Source organism: Hemiscyllium ocellatum, chromosome 3, assembly GCF_020745735.1.
Source record: "Hemiscyllium ocellatum isolate sHemOce1 chromosome 3, sHemOce1.pat.X.cur, whole genome shotgun sequence".
In the NCBI taxonomy this organism is placed as follows: domain Eukaryota; kingdom Metazoa; phylum Chordata; class Chondrichthyes; order Orectolobiformes; family Hemiscylliidae; genus Hemiscyllium; species Hemiscyllium ocellatum.
Window position 1 is genome coordinate 108,894,466 of NC_083403.1, and position 17,135 is coordinate 108,911,600.

Here is a 17,135-nt window from a genome sequence, read left to right on the forward strand (position 1 = left end):
ACCGGGAGTGAACAAAGTTAAAAATTACATAATACCGGGTTTTGGTCCAACAGTTTATTTGGAGATGCTAGCTTTCAAAGCGCTGCTTCTTCATTGCGTGGTTGTGAAGCAGGACCGTAAGACACAGAATTTGTAGCAAAAGTTTACGGTGTCATGCAACTGAAATGATAAATCTAGATGAAATCTTTCATCTTTTAGAGTGAATTTGCTCATTTTAGTTCTTTAATTTGTAAATCCCAGAACTCCTTTTAAGTCACATTCTCAAAATAATTTCAGGTTTTCTAACAAAAGTTGCCATCTCAGCTCAGACAATGCATTAAGGCTGTGAGGTAAAAGTATGTCTCTGGCCCAATCTTGAGTCAGACTGGTTCTATTTCTAAAGTGGGATTTATATAATATTACATGGATTGACTGTAGGTTATGCATTTTTTGAGCAAAATATAATGTATCTGCAAATATAATTTTGCAGAAACAAATGCACCCCATAAGCTTATATGTGTGCACGTGCACGAGAGACAGAGTGAGTGTGTGCATGTGTGTTTGTGTGTGTGCAAGCTTGGTAAAATATGTGTGTGACTATGATGGGGTATAACCTGTAAGAGGGTGTGTGCGTGGGTGTGAGTGAGTGGGGTGTATGTGTGTATGTATGAGAGAGGGTCTGCATGAGTGTGTATGTAAGAGTACATGTGCGCGTGCGCGCTTTCATGTGTGTGTGCACCTGTGTGTGTATGTGTGAGAATGTGTATAGTGCAGTGTGGTCACCTGTAGTGTAACACGAACCCAAGATCCCGGTTGAGGCCATCCTCATGGGTACCAAACTTGGCTATCAGCCTCTGCTCAGCCACTTTGCGTTGTTGCCTGTCCCGAAGTCCGCCTTGGAGGATGGTCACCCAAAGATCCGTGGCCGAATGTCTCGGACTGCTGAAGTGTTCCCCGACTGGGAGGGAGCACTCCTGCCTGGTGATTGTTGTGCGGTGTCCATTCATCCGCTGCCATAGTGTCTGCACGGTCTCACCCATGTACTATGCCTCAGGACATCCTTGCCTTCAGTGTATGAGATAGACAATATTGGCTGAGTCACATGAGTACCTTCTGCGTACATGGTGGGTGGTGTTCCAACGTGTAATAGTGGTATCCGTGTCAACACTCTGACACGTTGTGCAGCGATTGCCGTGATAGGGTTTTATGGTGTTGTGGTCAATGTTGTCCTGAAGGCTGGGCAGTTTGCTGTGAACAATGATCTATTTAAGGGATGGTGGTTGTTTAAAGGTGAGAAATGGAGGCGTAGGGAAGGTTGTGGCAAGGGGCTCATCCTCATCGATAATGTGTTGCAGGCTGAAAAGAACATAGCATAGGTTTTCAACTGCCGAGAAGTATTGGACAACAAAGGGTACCATATCAGTTGCAACCTTTGTCTGTCTCCTGAGGAGGTCCTTACGGTTTCTCACTGTGGCACATTGGAACTGGTAATTGATGAGTTGAGCATTGTACCCTGTTCTTATGAGGGCATCTTGGAGTACTGTTAAGTGTCCGTCATGTTCCTTCTCATCTGAACAGATCCTGTGTATGCATAGGGCTTGTCCAGAGCGGATGGCTGTTTTAATATGTTTCGGGTGGAAGCTAGAGAAGTGTAGTATCGTGAGGTTATCTGTGGGTTTGCGGTAGAGTGAAGTGCTGATGAGCCCATTCTTGATGAAGACACATGTGTCCAAGAATGAGACAGATACTAAAGAAGAGTCCATAACAAGTCTGATAGTGGAATAAAACCCATTGATATCACTGTGTAGTTGTTTCAGTGACTCCTCGCCATGGGTCCAGAGGAAGAAAATGTTGTCAATATATCTGATATAGTGGCAGCTGGAGGTTCTGTGCAGAAAAGAAATCTTGTTCGAACCTGTGCATGAAAATGTTGGCATATTGCATTGCAAATTTGGTCCCCATGACTGTTCCGTGTGTCTGGATGAAGAACTGGTTGTCAAATGTGAAAATGCTATGGTGGAGGATAAAGCAGATGAGTTGTACGTCAGTGCTTGAACTGAAATAAGCAAACCCGTTCTAAAAGATGAAAGACTTAATCTAGGTTTATCATTTCAGCTGCATGACACTGTAATATTTTGCTATAAATTCTATGTCTTACAGTCCTGCTTCACAACCACATCGCTTTGAAAGCTAGTGCCTCCAAATGAACCTGTTGGATTATAACCTGGTGTGTGATTTTTAACTGCTGTGTGATATGCAGATATTGTGGGTAATGACAAGAAAACTAATTTTAAGTTGGATACGAGAGAGAGCAATATCCATCTGTTTAGATGCCTACTTGTGACTGAAGCCTTTTTTTTTCTCCAAACATCTATGTTTCTGCTTTTCAGTGCAGGTGATGTCTTAGTAAAAGAGTGCACAGCAATTTAACAGGAGCGAGAGCACCGATACTCAGCATATAATTCCAAATCAGGATTGGTCTTTATTAAACAGAAAGGCTTGTGTAGCTTTGAAATGTCCTGCTTAAGCAAGTTTTCTCCATAGGGTCAACAAGTTCATAAAGATTGTTAGTTTACACGGTTGCGAATTCTCTTCTATTAAGAATTCCTAGGTATGAACCCAGATGTTAAAACAGATTGAGGTGGGAGGACTGAGCAGTGTATGATTTAGGAAAGAGCAGTTAGAGAGGAAACCACTGTGACTTAATTTCAACACACTTAGAAGCACTTAAGGAAAGGGGATTAATGAAGCCATGGTTACTGGACTGTAGTTGGATTGCTACCAACCAAGATATCTGACTTTTATCATTAGATGTCAACATTCTGCAGGCAGCACAGCATTAACGCAAGCGGTTGAAGAGGCCCCACAAGATCAGTGTAATGTCTCTGCAATGTTTTCAAATGAACCAGCTGTCTTGTTATTGTCATCACAGGACTACTTGTGTCTCTTGTATCTCAGACTGACCACTCTCTCTTGGTTACACTCTGACAGGACCATCCTCTGCTTTGTCTTGTAGTTCATTGATACCACCTTTCTGTTTTGTTGATGTTCATTGAATAATTTATATTAGTCCCACCATCCCTAAAATGCACCAGTAATTATCATTCAGAAATATTTCATTAGCTGTAAAACACTTTAAAACTTTCTGAGATTGTCCAAAATAAGATGTAAATCTTCTGTCCTTTCTCTTCATCATCAAGGATTGACACCTTTGACACCTTCGAGGCTACCTGTGATGTTGCATCATACCACATCTACACCTCCCTTCAACTGAAGATTGTGAAAAAAAATCAGAAGTCCCTCATCACTCCACTCAATAGACTTCTTCCCCACCTCTGACCTTAATCCCCTTCCTCCCACTCACCAAAGCCACACATCCTGTCCCCTCCAGGATTCCTGATGAAGGGCTTTTGCCTGAAATGTCGATTCTCCTGCTCCTCGAATGCTTACTGACCTGCTGTGCTTTTCCAGCACTATATTCTCGACTCCTTCTGTACTGTAAAATTTTATGATTCTATGAACACTATCCCTTATAAACTCAAAAAACAAAGTTTCATCATCTATTGAGAATAACATTTGAAAGAAAAATCATTGCAGAGTTTGAATTGACTGCTAAGAAGACCATTGTTCACAGAGATGAAATTTTAATGACTTAAAATATGCTATTCCTGAATACATTATCCAACTAATACTTAAAAAGCACACAGTCATAGAATGTTCTGCCTTATCCTTTTATAAAACCACCAAACAAACTATCCTTTTTGATATTTACACAATATCATTGAGCTTCGATTTGGGGAGTGCTGGTGAGTTGAAACTTTACTGGAGTTATATTCTCTTGAAATTCTCCAAAATTACAATGAATGAACAAATCATCTTTTCAAGGCTACGATAAGCTCTCCAATGTTTTCCCCGGGCAATGGATTCCTTGTCCCAGCCTAATAGCTTTTGGCTATTCCCAAGAGTTTAGGGTTATAGTGTTGCTCTATTTTAATCAAGGTGTCCAACAGCAGTGTGTTTTTTGGTTTTGCTAGGGCTAGCAAACTCCTGAGTGTTTAATACACTTTTGGACCTGCTTCAGTCAAAGACATCACCCTTTCTCCCACTGCCTGGGAAACACTGGATTGTCAAGGTATTCAAGGATATTTTTGGCAGTGAAAAACATCTCTGGCCAGTTCACACACGCTGAATCTGACTCTCGACCAGGCCTATATCGTACTTGCCAAGCCGCTTGATAAAACTTGCTGACACAGCTGTCTTTGAAGGGCAGTCCTCCTACCTTTTCTTGAGACTAGATTTTCAAGCTTTGTTCTCAGAAAAAGAGCACTCAGCTTCCATTGGGTTGATTAGTTGGAAGTTTCTTCAATCCAAATTGTCTAGTTCAGGAATCTGTCACCCCTTTTGTCACCATTCATTTAAGATCTTTCCAGACAAAATCAGTCATGTGGACAGCATGAAAATCTGCTACAAAATGAGAAGTTAGATCTGCTGTGGTTTAAATGCATACATGGATGGTTATATGAGGGAATAGGTAGAGTTAGGTTTTGGAATTTACTTCCCCACTGAGCAGTGGAGGCTCAGTGTACTGTAAAATTCTATGATTGTATGAATGTTACCCATCATGGACTCATCACAATTAAAAATACAAAGTTACGTCATCTACTGACAACAACATTTGGTAACAAAGGTCATTGCAGTTTTTGGATTTACTGCTCTGAAGACCATTGTTCACAGAGATGAACAATGAATATATTTAAGGCAGAGTTAGACCAATTTGGATCAAGAAAGTAGGCATGGATTATGAGGAACAGGCAGGGAAATTGAGTTATGGCCATGATCAAATCAGCTATGAAACATTGATCATCAAGCAGACTAGATGGACTGAATGGTTTTGTCCTGCTTCTATTCCTTCTGACTCCTTATTGTCAAATCCTTTCATGGTCTCACAAATTCTTATCACTGTTATCTCCTCTAGATCCATAACCTTTTTCAATTTCAAGGTTTGTGCGAAGATTTGTAGCTCGGGTGCTCGTTGTTGTGGTTCAGTTCGCCGAGCTGGAAGTTTTTCAATTTTGGTCTCTTGAGCATCCCTGTTTATAATCACTGCACCTCTCTGAAATTGTCTCCATCTCTCTACCTTTCTATCTTCCTTTAAGAACATCCCTTAACACCTAGCTCTTTGACCAAGATATGGCCCAGGCAAAAGTGAGTACTGCAGATGCTGGAGATCAGAGTCAAGATTTGGGTGGTGCTGGAAAAGCACAGCAGGTCAGGCAGCATCCGAGGAGCGGGAAAATTGACGTTTCGGGCAAAAGCCCTTCATCAGGAATGATGTAGGGAGCCTCCGGGGTGGAGAGATAAATGGGAGGGGGTGGGGCTGGGGAGAAGGTAGCTAAGGTCAATGGATGTGGGGTTGAAGGTGATAGGTTGGAGAGGAGGGTGGAGCGGATAGGTGGGAAGGACGATTGGCAGGTAGGACAGGTCATGAGGATGGTGCTGAGCTGGCAGGTTGGAACTGGGGTAAGGTGGGGAGAGGGGAAATGAGGAATCCAGGGAAGTCTACATTGATGCCCTGGGGTTGAAGTGTTCCAACGCGGAAGATGAGGCGTTCTTCCTCCAGGAGTGAGGGAGTGGCAGCGGAGGAGGTCCAGGACCTGCATGTCCTCAGCAGAGTGGGAGGGGGAGTGGGAGTGGGAGTGCCTGAAACGTTGATTTTCCTGCTCCTCGGATGCTGCCCAACAAGACATGGCACAGCCAGCCCAAATATAAATTAATGTGATCCAGTTTGTAATTATGCTTTACAATGTTGCTGTGAAGTATTATGATGCCAAAGGTGTTGCACAAGTGGTTGTTGTTTGCTGTCCTTTGTATCCTCCCAATATTTACCACAACTGAGGCAACCAGAACAGCACATAATGTGCAGACAAATCAATGACATGGTGTTTTATTTTCACTCAATAATGAGCTTCTAACCTTGATGGAGACTTTATTTGCTTTACCAACCATCATTAAAGATTGTCATGACAACTTCAATTTATTCTCGATTAAGATCCCTAGATACATTTCATTTTCCAAACACATTATTTCTTTCCACATGAGCAAATGACCATTAATGGAAGCCTTTATTGCCACGCGTGACACTTAGAATTTTTCCAAATTGAACAGTTGAGGTTTGCAAATTCAATGTATTCAAAATGTCCTATTTTTTATCCTGTTCAGTTTTGCAGTTTAGCATGTCCATTAATTTGATGCCCCCTTCACTTGGCTTGTCTCTATTAGCCCCAGATCATAAATAAAAGGTGTTAAACACTTTTCAATGTTTTCATACCTGTGACACTGAAATAATTCCACAGAGGTCAGTATTCTGTCACCAAGTCACTCTTTACTTACACGTGGAAAGTCTTTGATATTGGTCCAGCTCACTCAGAGCCAGCTCTCAGGCTGTCAGAATGTCTGACACTCTTTTTACCTGATTTGGAGATGCTGGTGTTGGACTGGGGTGTACAAAATTAAAAATCACACAATACCAGGTTATAGTCCAACTGGTTTAATTGGAAGCACACTAGCTTTCGGACTGACGCTCCTGCATCAGGTGAGGCTCTGCACTCACTACACACACACACACACACACACACACACACACACCCCCACCCCAGACAGACACACACAGACAGACAAAAATCCACATGCACACATATATTTTGTGGGGTGAATTTGTACTTGCAGAGTTACATTGCACTTTGCTCAAAAACTGCATACATTCATGTAGAACTCTGAGCTCAACACCTGCATGAATTTATGTAAAACTCTGATCTCACATTTTAGATTAGAATCAATCTAAACATCAGGCCATAGACAGAGAACACAGGGGGCTAACACCTTCAACATATTGTCTAGTTATCATCATTGTTAACACCTAACCCGAGAATGTAACTTTAAAAAAAAGTTTTGTGATTTACACATGAAAGAAGTGAAACTATTACTGTATTCTAACAGATGAAAGGCTTAACAGACAATCAATTTTGCAATGTATAATTTCAGTTACATCACACTGCAAATTTTTGTTATAAATTCTGTGTTACGATTGAGCCCTCCACTATCACCTGATGAAGGAGCGTCGCTCCGCAAGCTAGTGTGCTTCCAATTAAACCTGTTGGACTATAACCTGGTGTTGTGTGATTTTTAACTCTTTTTACCTGTCAGCTAGGGCTCCCTAATTGGACTAGAATAATGGCCCCATTCAAGGACCTTACATACTAGTTGTTACAATCACTACATCCCTCCCTGTCTGAGTCTGAGGACATAGGTTGTTCCTTTCTTTGTAGCTCTTCCTGGGGTGTTTTAGCAGCGGGTCAGGTTCCCCTGACTCTACCTCAGATACATGGGGAGAATATTGCACAGGATCTTGTCTCTTGTGCCCAAAGTAGTGACGGAGAAATTCACTCTTCTCCTGCCAAAGTGACGATATTCGCCGTGCCCGTCTCAGATTCCCAGATAACTTCAATGCTTGATGGAGAGGGAGAACCCACAGGTTCTGCCAGCCTTTCTGACTTTTCCAAGGAACAGGGCATGTTTTTCTCCCAAGTTTGCAAGTTTGCAGCTTTCATATTGTCCACGTGTTTGTTCAGAATTATCATTCCTACCTGAGCTTTATATGTCACTGGTCCTGACCTCATATTGACCAAGCCTCTTACCTATGCAGGGCCATTCCTGTGGTTCCTACATCAAACTTTCTACCTTGATGGACACTGCCTCTCTTGCTTAGTGGAATCTGGTGTCCAACACTGGTATTCCTGCTGCTGTTTCATCCCACAGGCCCAGGAAGATTAACCTGGTGCAGAGGTTTTCTCCTTGTTAGCAACTCTGTTGGAACCATAATTGCATGAGAGGTGGTCTTATAATCAAATAGGAACCAGGACAGTTTGGTACCTAGTGAAGCTGTAGGCTGTTTTTTTCAAACCTGTCTTCAAAGTTTGGACTGCTGTTTCTGTCAGACTATTGGATGATGGATGGATGGAACTGTCCTTATATGTCAAATCCCATTCAACTTTGCGAAATACTCAAAATCCCTGCTGGTAAGTGATGGCCCATGATCTGTGACAACACTTCCAGAAGTCCAGGTATTACAAAAGATGCATGCAGATTTTCTATCATCTTCCCCATGTTTGACAAATGAACTCTATGCACATCCAGTTACTTTGCAATGACTAAGAACATTGAACCCATAAAAGGAGCAAAGTAAACGTGTAACTGAGTCCATGAATGTAGGGGAGCTGCCGGCAGTAAGTTTTGTCTTTGTTGGCACTCTGGGCACTGCCCCACCAACACGGCAATGTCTGCATCCAACCATGGCCTCCAGACATAAATTCTTGCCAACACCTTCATTTTGGCAAGCCTTATTTAATCTGGTGGAGTTCAGCCAGTACCTGGCAGTGACCTTTGCTTGGGACAATCAATCTTGCTCCTCACAATAAAATGCCGTTCCCCTACTGTGATCTGGTCTCTGGGTCCAAAAGTGTTTCAGTTCCGACTGTGACGGCCCTTTCGTTCCCCCCATCAGCACCAGCTTTTTCAGTTTGCCAGGAATGGATCTAACCTCCTTGTCCAAAATCTGATCTTGTCAACTGTGACTGGGAGTATGTTCAGAAAATTTAAAACCATTATAGAATCTTCCATTAGTGTATCTGCAGTGGGAAGTAGCTTAATGCACCCGTATTCACTACTTGGCCTCCTGGATGGTGTTCCAACTTGTAATTATAGACACTTAGTATTACATTTGCCCCTGAAATAAACCTGAAGCTATGAGTGACACTGCCTTGTCCTCTTTAAGTAGATCTATTAGGGTTTGTCGTCCATTATTACCATAAATTTGCATCTGTAAAGGTATTGGTAGAACTTTCTGACTACAAATATGACCACCAACCTTTTCTTCTCTTTCTGGGCATATTTATGCTCTGCATAAGCCAAAGTCCTGGGTGCATGCTCCATTGGGCATTCCTCTCCATTTGTCCACCTATGAGCTAATACTACCCCGATGCCATGTGGGGAGGCATCGCATGTCAATACTAGATATCGCTTGGGATCACAGTGTGCAACACCTTAGAGGATGACAGCTGTTTCTTCACTTCCTTGAAAGTTATGTTGGCTGTGCAACTGTTTCCAAGGCTGACTGTTTAAGAGTTGATGCAAAGATACCAGGATAGAGGCCATGTTAGGTATGAACTTTCTGTAATAATTCACTAGCCAAAGGAAAGACCAAAGCTCAGGTACAAATATTGGAGCCAGGTCACCTTTTATTGCCCTCACTTTATCTTCCAACAAAGTCTTATTGACTCTGTAGCCCAAGTAGATTATTTGGGGTGCCTGGAGCACACATGTTTCCCTTTTAAGGCATACCCTCGCCTGGGAGAAATGTCTAAGGACTATGTTCAATTCTTTACATACTCCTTACTGGTCTTCCCTGTTATTAGCAGTTCATCTAGATGTATTATGACCTGGGATAGACCTGGCAAAATGGTCTCCATCCTGAATATTGGTTTGCTACATCCAGTACCTCAACCTGAGCTACAAATCTTCTCAAAACTCAATGAAAAATTGCACAAGCTGACGATACCCCAAATGGCAGTTTCAAATATTGGTACAGACTTTTATTGGCATTAATTACAGCATACTTCATACAAAATCCTCACCCACCTGCTATTAAAGGTATGCAATGTCCTGCTTTTTGAAGGACAACCCCCAGCCAGGTTTGTGTATAAATCCTCTATGCAAGGGATTGGGTATTTATCTGTGAGAAGTTGGATTACCGTTTGTTTAAAATCCCCACAGAGAAAAACTGACCCATCAGACTTCAAAATCAGTACAGCTTTCTGATTTCTGCCTTTAATTTTGCTCATAAGGCAAATGACAGTGGACGGGCATTGAAAAATTGTGTAATTGTTTCCTAATCCACATGCGTGGTGGCCATGGCTCCTTTAATAGTCTCTCGGCCTTCGCGGAAGACTTTTGGGCATTTAATTAGGACTTCACTCAGGCAGCCATTTTCTAATTGAAAAATATTGAGCCAGTTCAGGTGAACCTTTCCCAACCAATTTTGCCCCATCAGACTTGGGCCCAAGCCTTTCACTACAATCACTGGTAAGTGAACCAACTGCTTCTCATAAGAGATTAGAACTGAAGTTGTACCCTTAATCTGTAAAAGTTCCCTGGTATAGCTGAGGTCTTATATAAAATTAAAGATTGGATTCCAGAGCAGATTTTGCTAAAGAGTGATTCTGCAATCACTGATAGGGCACACTGGTATCAACCTCCAATTAAACCAAATAACAATTTAATCAGACATTTATTTTGATGGGTTCTAATTTGGATACTGCTAAGCAATTTAACTGTTCAAAGCCAGATAGAAGTGGACTTTCCATGGTGTGCAGTCTCATGATACCAGCCAATGAGATCTCTTATTCAGTTTAGGTCTAGTGGTACTCCTTTGCAGTCTTGAGACCACATTCCTGCAGCAACTACAATGGCTTGCCGGTCTGGATCCTGAAGAAAATTTTAACCATTTGGCTGAGGCTTGGCTTTGTTTTTGGGTTTTGCTATGGGTTGGCCTAGAGTCCTTCTGTTCAGGATATGAGTGAGGCTATGCAATTGCCTTCATTCAATTGGTGATCCCCAAGTTCAGTCACCCTGGCGAGGCTGCCCACTTCCATCAGAATCACCTTCAACTCATATGCTCCACTTGCCGCATTTTCCAAAAATAAAGCCAGTTATAGCGCCTGTTTGAAGTCCAGTTGGGCTTCAGCGGGTACATGATTTTGCATGGTTACATCATTGATCACACATACCAAATGGTCTCTCAGCATTTTATTACAGGTTAGCCCAAAATCACATGCCTCTACTAGTCATCTTAAACGAGTCAAAAATCCCAATCTGCATTCCCCTGGTTCTCAAATTGCTAAGCAAAACTAATAGCATTTCAGAATTAAAAGAAGCTTGGGATTGTAATATTCCTTAACTAATTCTGTCAATTCTTGAATGGTCTTAGTATCTGGTGTACCAAATAAAATTAGTCTCCTAATAATTGAAAAAGCTGCAAATCTATATACTGTCAGGAGAATTGGTTGTTGCTTTTCATCTGCCCCAACATCGTTTGCCAGGAAAAAAATAACACATTCTTTTCACAAACTGGATGCGGTCTTCGACAGCAGGGTCAAATGAGTCAAAGTTTTCCAAATAACAGCATGATTCAATAAATGCTGAACCCAGCTCAAAACAACTGTTGCGAGCAAGTTTCTTCAGGAACGTGCTTTATTCTCATCACCACTGGAGACTCTACAGAGGCTAGTATCGCATCACCAACTCACCCTTCATTTACCTGTGGAGAGCCTTTGACATTGATGCAGCTCCCTCAGAGCCTGCTCCCAGAGTGAACAGGATGTCTGACGCTCCTGTTCTTATCTGTCACCCAGGGCTCCCTGTTTGGACCAGATTAGCACCTCCAATCAGGTAACTCATATTCTATGAGGTCCACCTGGCTGACCTTGCTACAATCTCTGCATACACCATGTGTTATAGCTTGGGCAGTTCATGGTCAAAACTGCACACTGGCTCTTAATATGGTGCAATATTGTAGGCATCTGACTTATCTTCTGGAGGTTTCTGCAGAGGTCAGGCAACTATCAGTGGCAATAGGCAATCATTAGCAGACAGTTAAAACCACCCTCATTTTAACCATGAAGACAGTGGTACTAATGTGAGGAATGTGGGGACGAGAGTAAGTTCAGATGCAGCATGTTGTCGCCAGAGGCAGGAATCCAGGCACCACTTTTTCCTGGTGAGTAGTATCAGGAAGTTGTGTATGAAATCAAGCAGCATTCTCATTAATGCGCCCTTAATTGGAATTTGATATTTAAAGTATATATCTGCAGTTCTAGACCAAGACCCCATGGATTATCTGTTTAGTTTTAATGATATTTCCTCCTCCCTGTGATTCCCATTATTTTCAGGCCTGTGCATGTCACAACTTGCTAAAGCAGCTATTCAAACTGGACTCTGTCCTTAAAAGGGACTACTGTAAATGCATAGAAGCACACAATGTCTTTGGAACCAAGGGATGTGAAAGTAATGTGAAAGGATTACTGGGAGTTGGTGCTACTTACTCCCACATGTCCCCATGCTGAAGCTATATGGATGGACACCAGGGCCTTTCTGACATTGAATACAATGACTGCAATTGACTACTACGGGCAGGACAATCTAACCTGATGTGAAACAGAGAGCCAGGAATAAAGGAGGAGAGACAGAGAGAAGGGGATGGGGGTGGGTGGGGGGGGAATGCAGATTTTAAAATCACAGATTCCTTACAGTGTTGAAACAGGCCATTTGGCCCAACAAGTCTTCACTGACCCTCTGAAGAGTAACCCACTCAGACCCCTTCACCAATCCTCTTATGCTACATTTTCCCCCAACTGATGCACCTAACCTACACATCCCTTAACACTGTGGGCAATTTAGCATGGCCAATTCACCTAACCTGCACATCTTTGGATTGTGGGTGGAAACTGGAGGAAACCCTTGTGGACACGAGAAGAATGTGCAAACTCCACACAGACAGTCGTCTGAGGCTGGAATCAAACCCTGGTCCTTGGCGCTGCGAGGCAGCAGTGCTAACTACTGAGCTAACTTACTTTACTTAATTTACAAAGGCTTAAAGAAAATTGGAGAAAGTGAGCAAGAAATGGGAGAAAGGAGAATAGAGAAGAGAAAGAGGGAAAAATGTCAAAGACAGTGGAGAGATAAAGATAGACTTCCATTTCTTGAGTGCTTTTCAATATTCAGGACATTTCAGAGTGCTAGACACACAATAAAATATATTTTTAAAGCACTGTCATTGTAGTACCATAGGAAGCAACATAGCTTATTCCTTGAAAAAGTGTCATGGAATAATGGTGAGATAATCTGTTTTAATGATGCTGACGAAGGGACCAGTTCAAAGTTTGTGCGAAGATTTGTAGCTCGGGTGCTTGTTGTAGTGGTTCTGTTCGCCGAGCTGGAAGTTTTTGTTGCAAATGTTTCATCCCCTGGCTAGGAGACATCATCAGTGCTCTGGAGCCTCCTGCGAAGCGCTTCTTTGATGTTTCTTCTGGTATTTATAGTGGTCTGTCCTTGCCGCTTCCGGGTGTCAGTTTCAGCTGTCCGCTGTAGTGGTTGGTATATTGGGTCCAGGTCGATGTGTTTGTTGATGGAGTTTGTGGATGAATGCCATGCCTCTAGGAATTCCCTGGCTGTTCTCTGTCTGGCTTGCCCTATGATAGTAGTGTTTTCCCAGTCGAATTCATGTTGCTTGTTGTCTGAGTGTGTGGCTACTACACACTAGAAGGGACCAGTAATGACTAGGTCACCAGACAGAATCCATTTGCTGCTCTTCAGCAGGGATTTTGGAGCATTTTGAATTCCAAGAGGGAGCTGACAAGTCTCTGTTTAATATCTGATACAAAAAACTGCAGCCCTGAAAATACTGTACTCTCTTGTACTGCCTTTCTAACAGTGTGCACGAATCCCTCAGCACTGATGATTTGGCAATGCAGCACCTCCCTCATATTGCCTCTTTGATAATTCAGCACTGATCCCGCAACAATGCAGCACTCCCTCTGTCTGACATTCCTCTCCAACACTGACATTATCTCATACTGACCCTCCAACAATGTCACTCTGTGTCAGTGCAGACCTTTAGTTGGCTTATTAATCCCTCAGTACTGTTCTCTCACCCTCTGACACAGCAGTGCTTCCTTGGTCCTGCCCCTCCAACAGTGCAGCAATGATTCCTCAGTAGTGCTTCTCGGACAGTTGTTACAACTACATTAGGAGTGTTTACAAAATGGGACAATAAACTGGGAATTCATATTGCTCATTGAGTTCCTTTTAGTTTGAACATTTCAATTTAAAAAACAATGAACGGTAAAGTGGTAGACTTTAAAAAAGAAGTTAAATCATTACACAATTATTACTGAAAGTTACAATGTTAAGTGATATAATTTTTAGATAAAGTTCAGATACCATGATTAATGTAGATTCAAATAAAAGATAATTAAAAAGATCTAGCTGTTAATGTTACCGGCCTCTTATTTGAATGAAATTTCTCTGTCTGAGGTGAAGAGGTTGAAAACGTGAAGTCAGAATTCAGCAACAGAAACAACTTCCATAGGTGAATAATGGGAGGTTGCTTCCACTGTTGGACTGAGCAGACAAGGTTCTGAAAATGGGTGAAGACTAGTTGATTTCACTATTACATCACAACAGGTTGTGAATCTTGGTACCTGGAAAAGGAGTCATGGTACTGCCCCTCAGAATGAAGTACTGTCACTCTGATAATGTAGTGTTTCCTCAGGGCTGCCCCTTCAGACAGTGCTGCACTCCCTCAGCATTGCTCCCTCAGACAGTGCTATCCTCCCTCAGCGCTGACCCTCCAGCACCCTGCAATCATTTCTGGTTACGTACTTGGCTTTACAAAATATCACAGATATATATCTGTTTTCAATTAGATTGTGGTTACATATTTACTTACTACACATTTATCATGATTAAATAGCTGACTTTATGTTTGAATATAGTTTAAGAACCAGATTCACACCCAATCATCAGAAAACACTCAGCCTTACATTGAATCACTATGAATAAACTGGTTCACATTAACATTTTGTTAATCATCTGGTTCTACACAGGAATCTGGTTAATACCTGGCTGTACATTGGAATCTAGTTGAGTACAAGGCGGTGTACTGGCTCATGGTTTAATATCACAGCATCACAAACAAGGTTTTAACTGGTGCAGCTCAAACATAGTCTGTCCAAAATGTACATGGATATTATAAATGAATCAAAAGAAATTCCTTCTCTGAAAGGATGGAAAAGTTAACCTGTCATAAAAATGAAGCAAGTGTAGTGTCGCATCAGTGTCACAGACAGAGCACTATGTAACTTCAATGAGAATGGAATGAATCCTGAAAGCACTCTAGCTAACCCAGCACTACTTCCAAAACTGCCGCAGTTAATGGTTTGGATGCAGCATCTGTACAGAAAAAGGCTCTTAATTTGGAACTGCAATAAAACTGAAACAAATTGATGCAAATTGTTGTAATAAAAATTAGTATAAACAAAACTAGCGAAGTGGTTAAAGTTAATTTTCCCATGCTGAACACATTACCAACTGATTTTGCTATAAATTTGGTTGGGATTAAATGGCCTAATGTAACCAGGTGTGTTCTGGGCAGAACCAGCACTGGTTTGAATAAGACATTAGGTATATGAATGGATGAACGGATTCCCAGAGTCTGCAAATCAACACTACATCATTTTATTTCCCAGGGTCCTTGGTCCAAAGTCTTCCTTGTGTGAGTGATCATGGGACACAAATGTTAAGTTCAGGTCATCAGAAAGTAAGGATATGAATCCAGCTCTGTCTGCAATGCTGCTTGACATGGGGATGAAACTGTTGTGTTCAGTGTGTCTAGGAAATCCAGTGTGTAAGTGTTGCAATAAAACAGAAAGTGCTGGAGAAACTCAGCAAATCTGGCAGCAGACAGAACACAGTTAACGTCTAAAATCAAGAACTGAAGAGAGGTGAGGAATCATAGAATCACAACTGCGCAGAAGGGGCCATTCAGCCCATTATACCTGTCCTGGTTCTCCTCCCTCTTGCCAATCTTTTACCTTCTCCCCATTTTCCCACGCACCATATTTACCCAAATAATCATCCATCATTCTCTTGAATGACTCATTTGAACCTGTTTCCACCCCATTTCCAGGCAGTGCATTCCAGGCCCTAACTACACGCTGAGCAAAAAAAAAAATTGTTCATACATCATTTTTGATCTATGCCCTGTAGTTATTTTCTCTCTTATGAGTAGAACCGCTTCTCTCTATCTACTCTATCCATTCTATTCATGATTTTGAAAACCTCTGTCAAATCTCTCAGCCTTCTTATCCCCAGGCAGAACAGTTCCAATTTCTTCAGTCTATCCTCATCACGGAAATCTCTCCTTCCTGGACCCATTCTTGTAAATGGGTTCTGCACTTTCGCATTTTTCTGTAATGTGGCACCCACAACTGTACACAATATTCCAGCTGAGAACTAACAAGTATCTTGGTATATGATCAACTGGCTCTTGCACTTCATGTCCCTATTAGTAAAGCTGAGAACATATAACTACAAGCATATGTAGAACACAGAACAGTACATCACAGGAACAGGCCCATTTGCTCACCATCACTGTGCTGACCATGATGCCATTCAAAATTAACTTAATCTATTCCCTGCCTGTTCATGAGTCTCTTTAAAGGTCTCTTAAATGTTGCTACCATATCTACTTCTACCAGCTCCTTTGGCAGCACATTCCAGGAACCTAACACTCTCTGCATATAAAATATTGCATGCTTTATTAACTGACCTCGGCATCTACTCTGCCATCTTCTATGATCTGCACACATATACACCAAGATCCCTCTGTTCCTTTAGATTATGTCACCTACTTTATGCTGTCTTTTTTGACCTTGTGTCTCAGCTTTGAGCCTCAGCCGCCACCTATCTGCTCATTCCACCCATTTGTCAATGTCTGTTTGGAGATTCACAGCGTCCTCCTCAATCTGCGATTCTTCTAAATTTAGTGCCATCTGCAAACTTTGAAATTATCCCCTGCACATCAAATTCTAGTTCAGTAATATTTATCAGGAAAAGCAAGGTCCCCAATACTGACCCCTGGGGAACTCTACTACAAACCTTCTTCCAGCTGAAAAGTATCCATTGACCATCACCCTCTGTCTTCTATCACTCAGTTAGTATTGTATTCACATTGCTACTATCCCTCTTATTCCATGACCTATAACTCACAAGTTCACAAGTCTGTTGTGTGGCACCGTATTAAACACCTTTTGGAAATCCGTGTACACCACATCAACAGTGTTACCCTCATCAAGTCTTTCTTTTACTTTTTCAAAAAAACAGAGGTTTATAACATCGAAAAGTGTGAGAGGAGTTGGATGAAGAACAGAAGGGAAGGTCTGGGATATGGTGGAGGGAAAGAGAGATTAATAGATCAAAATATCATGGAAAAAAGACAAAAGAAGTGGCAGTGATCATCATGACGATTGTTCGGAATCCAGAAT

The 17,135-nt window shown here is 41.9% G+C and overlaps 1 protein-coding gene across 1 annotated transcript in view; it reads right to left on the reverse strand.

Moving 5' to 3' along the window:
* The window catches only part of kcnq5a (potassium voltage-gated channel, KQT-like subfamily, member 5a), a 242,651-nt gene that overhangs the window by 174,261 nt on the left and 51,255 nt on the right, over window positions 1–17,135 (reverse strand). The window lies entirely within an intron of this gene.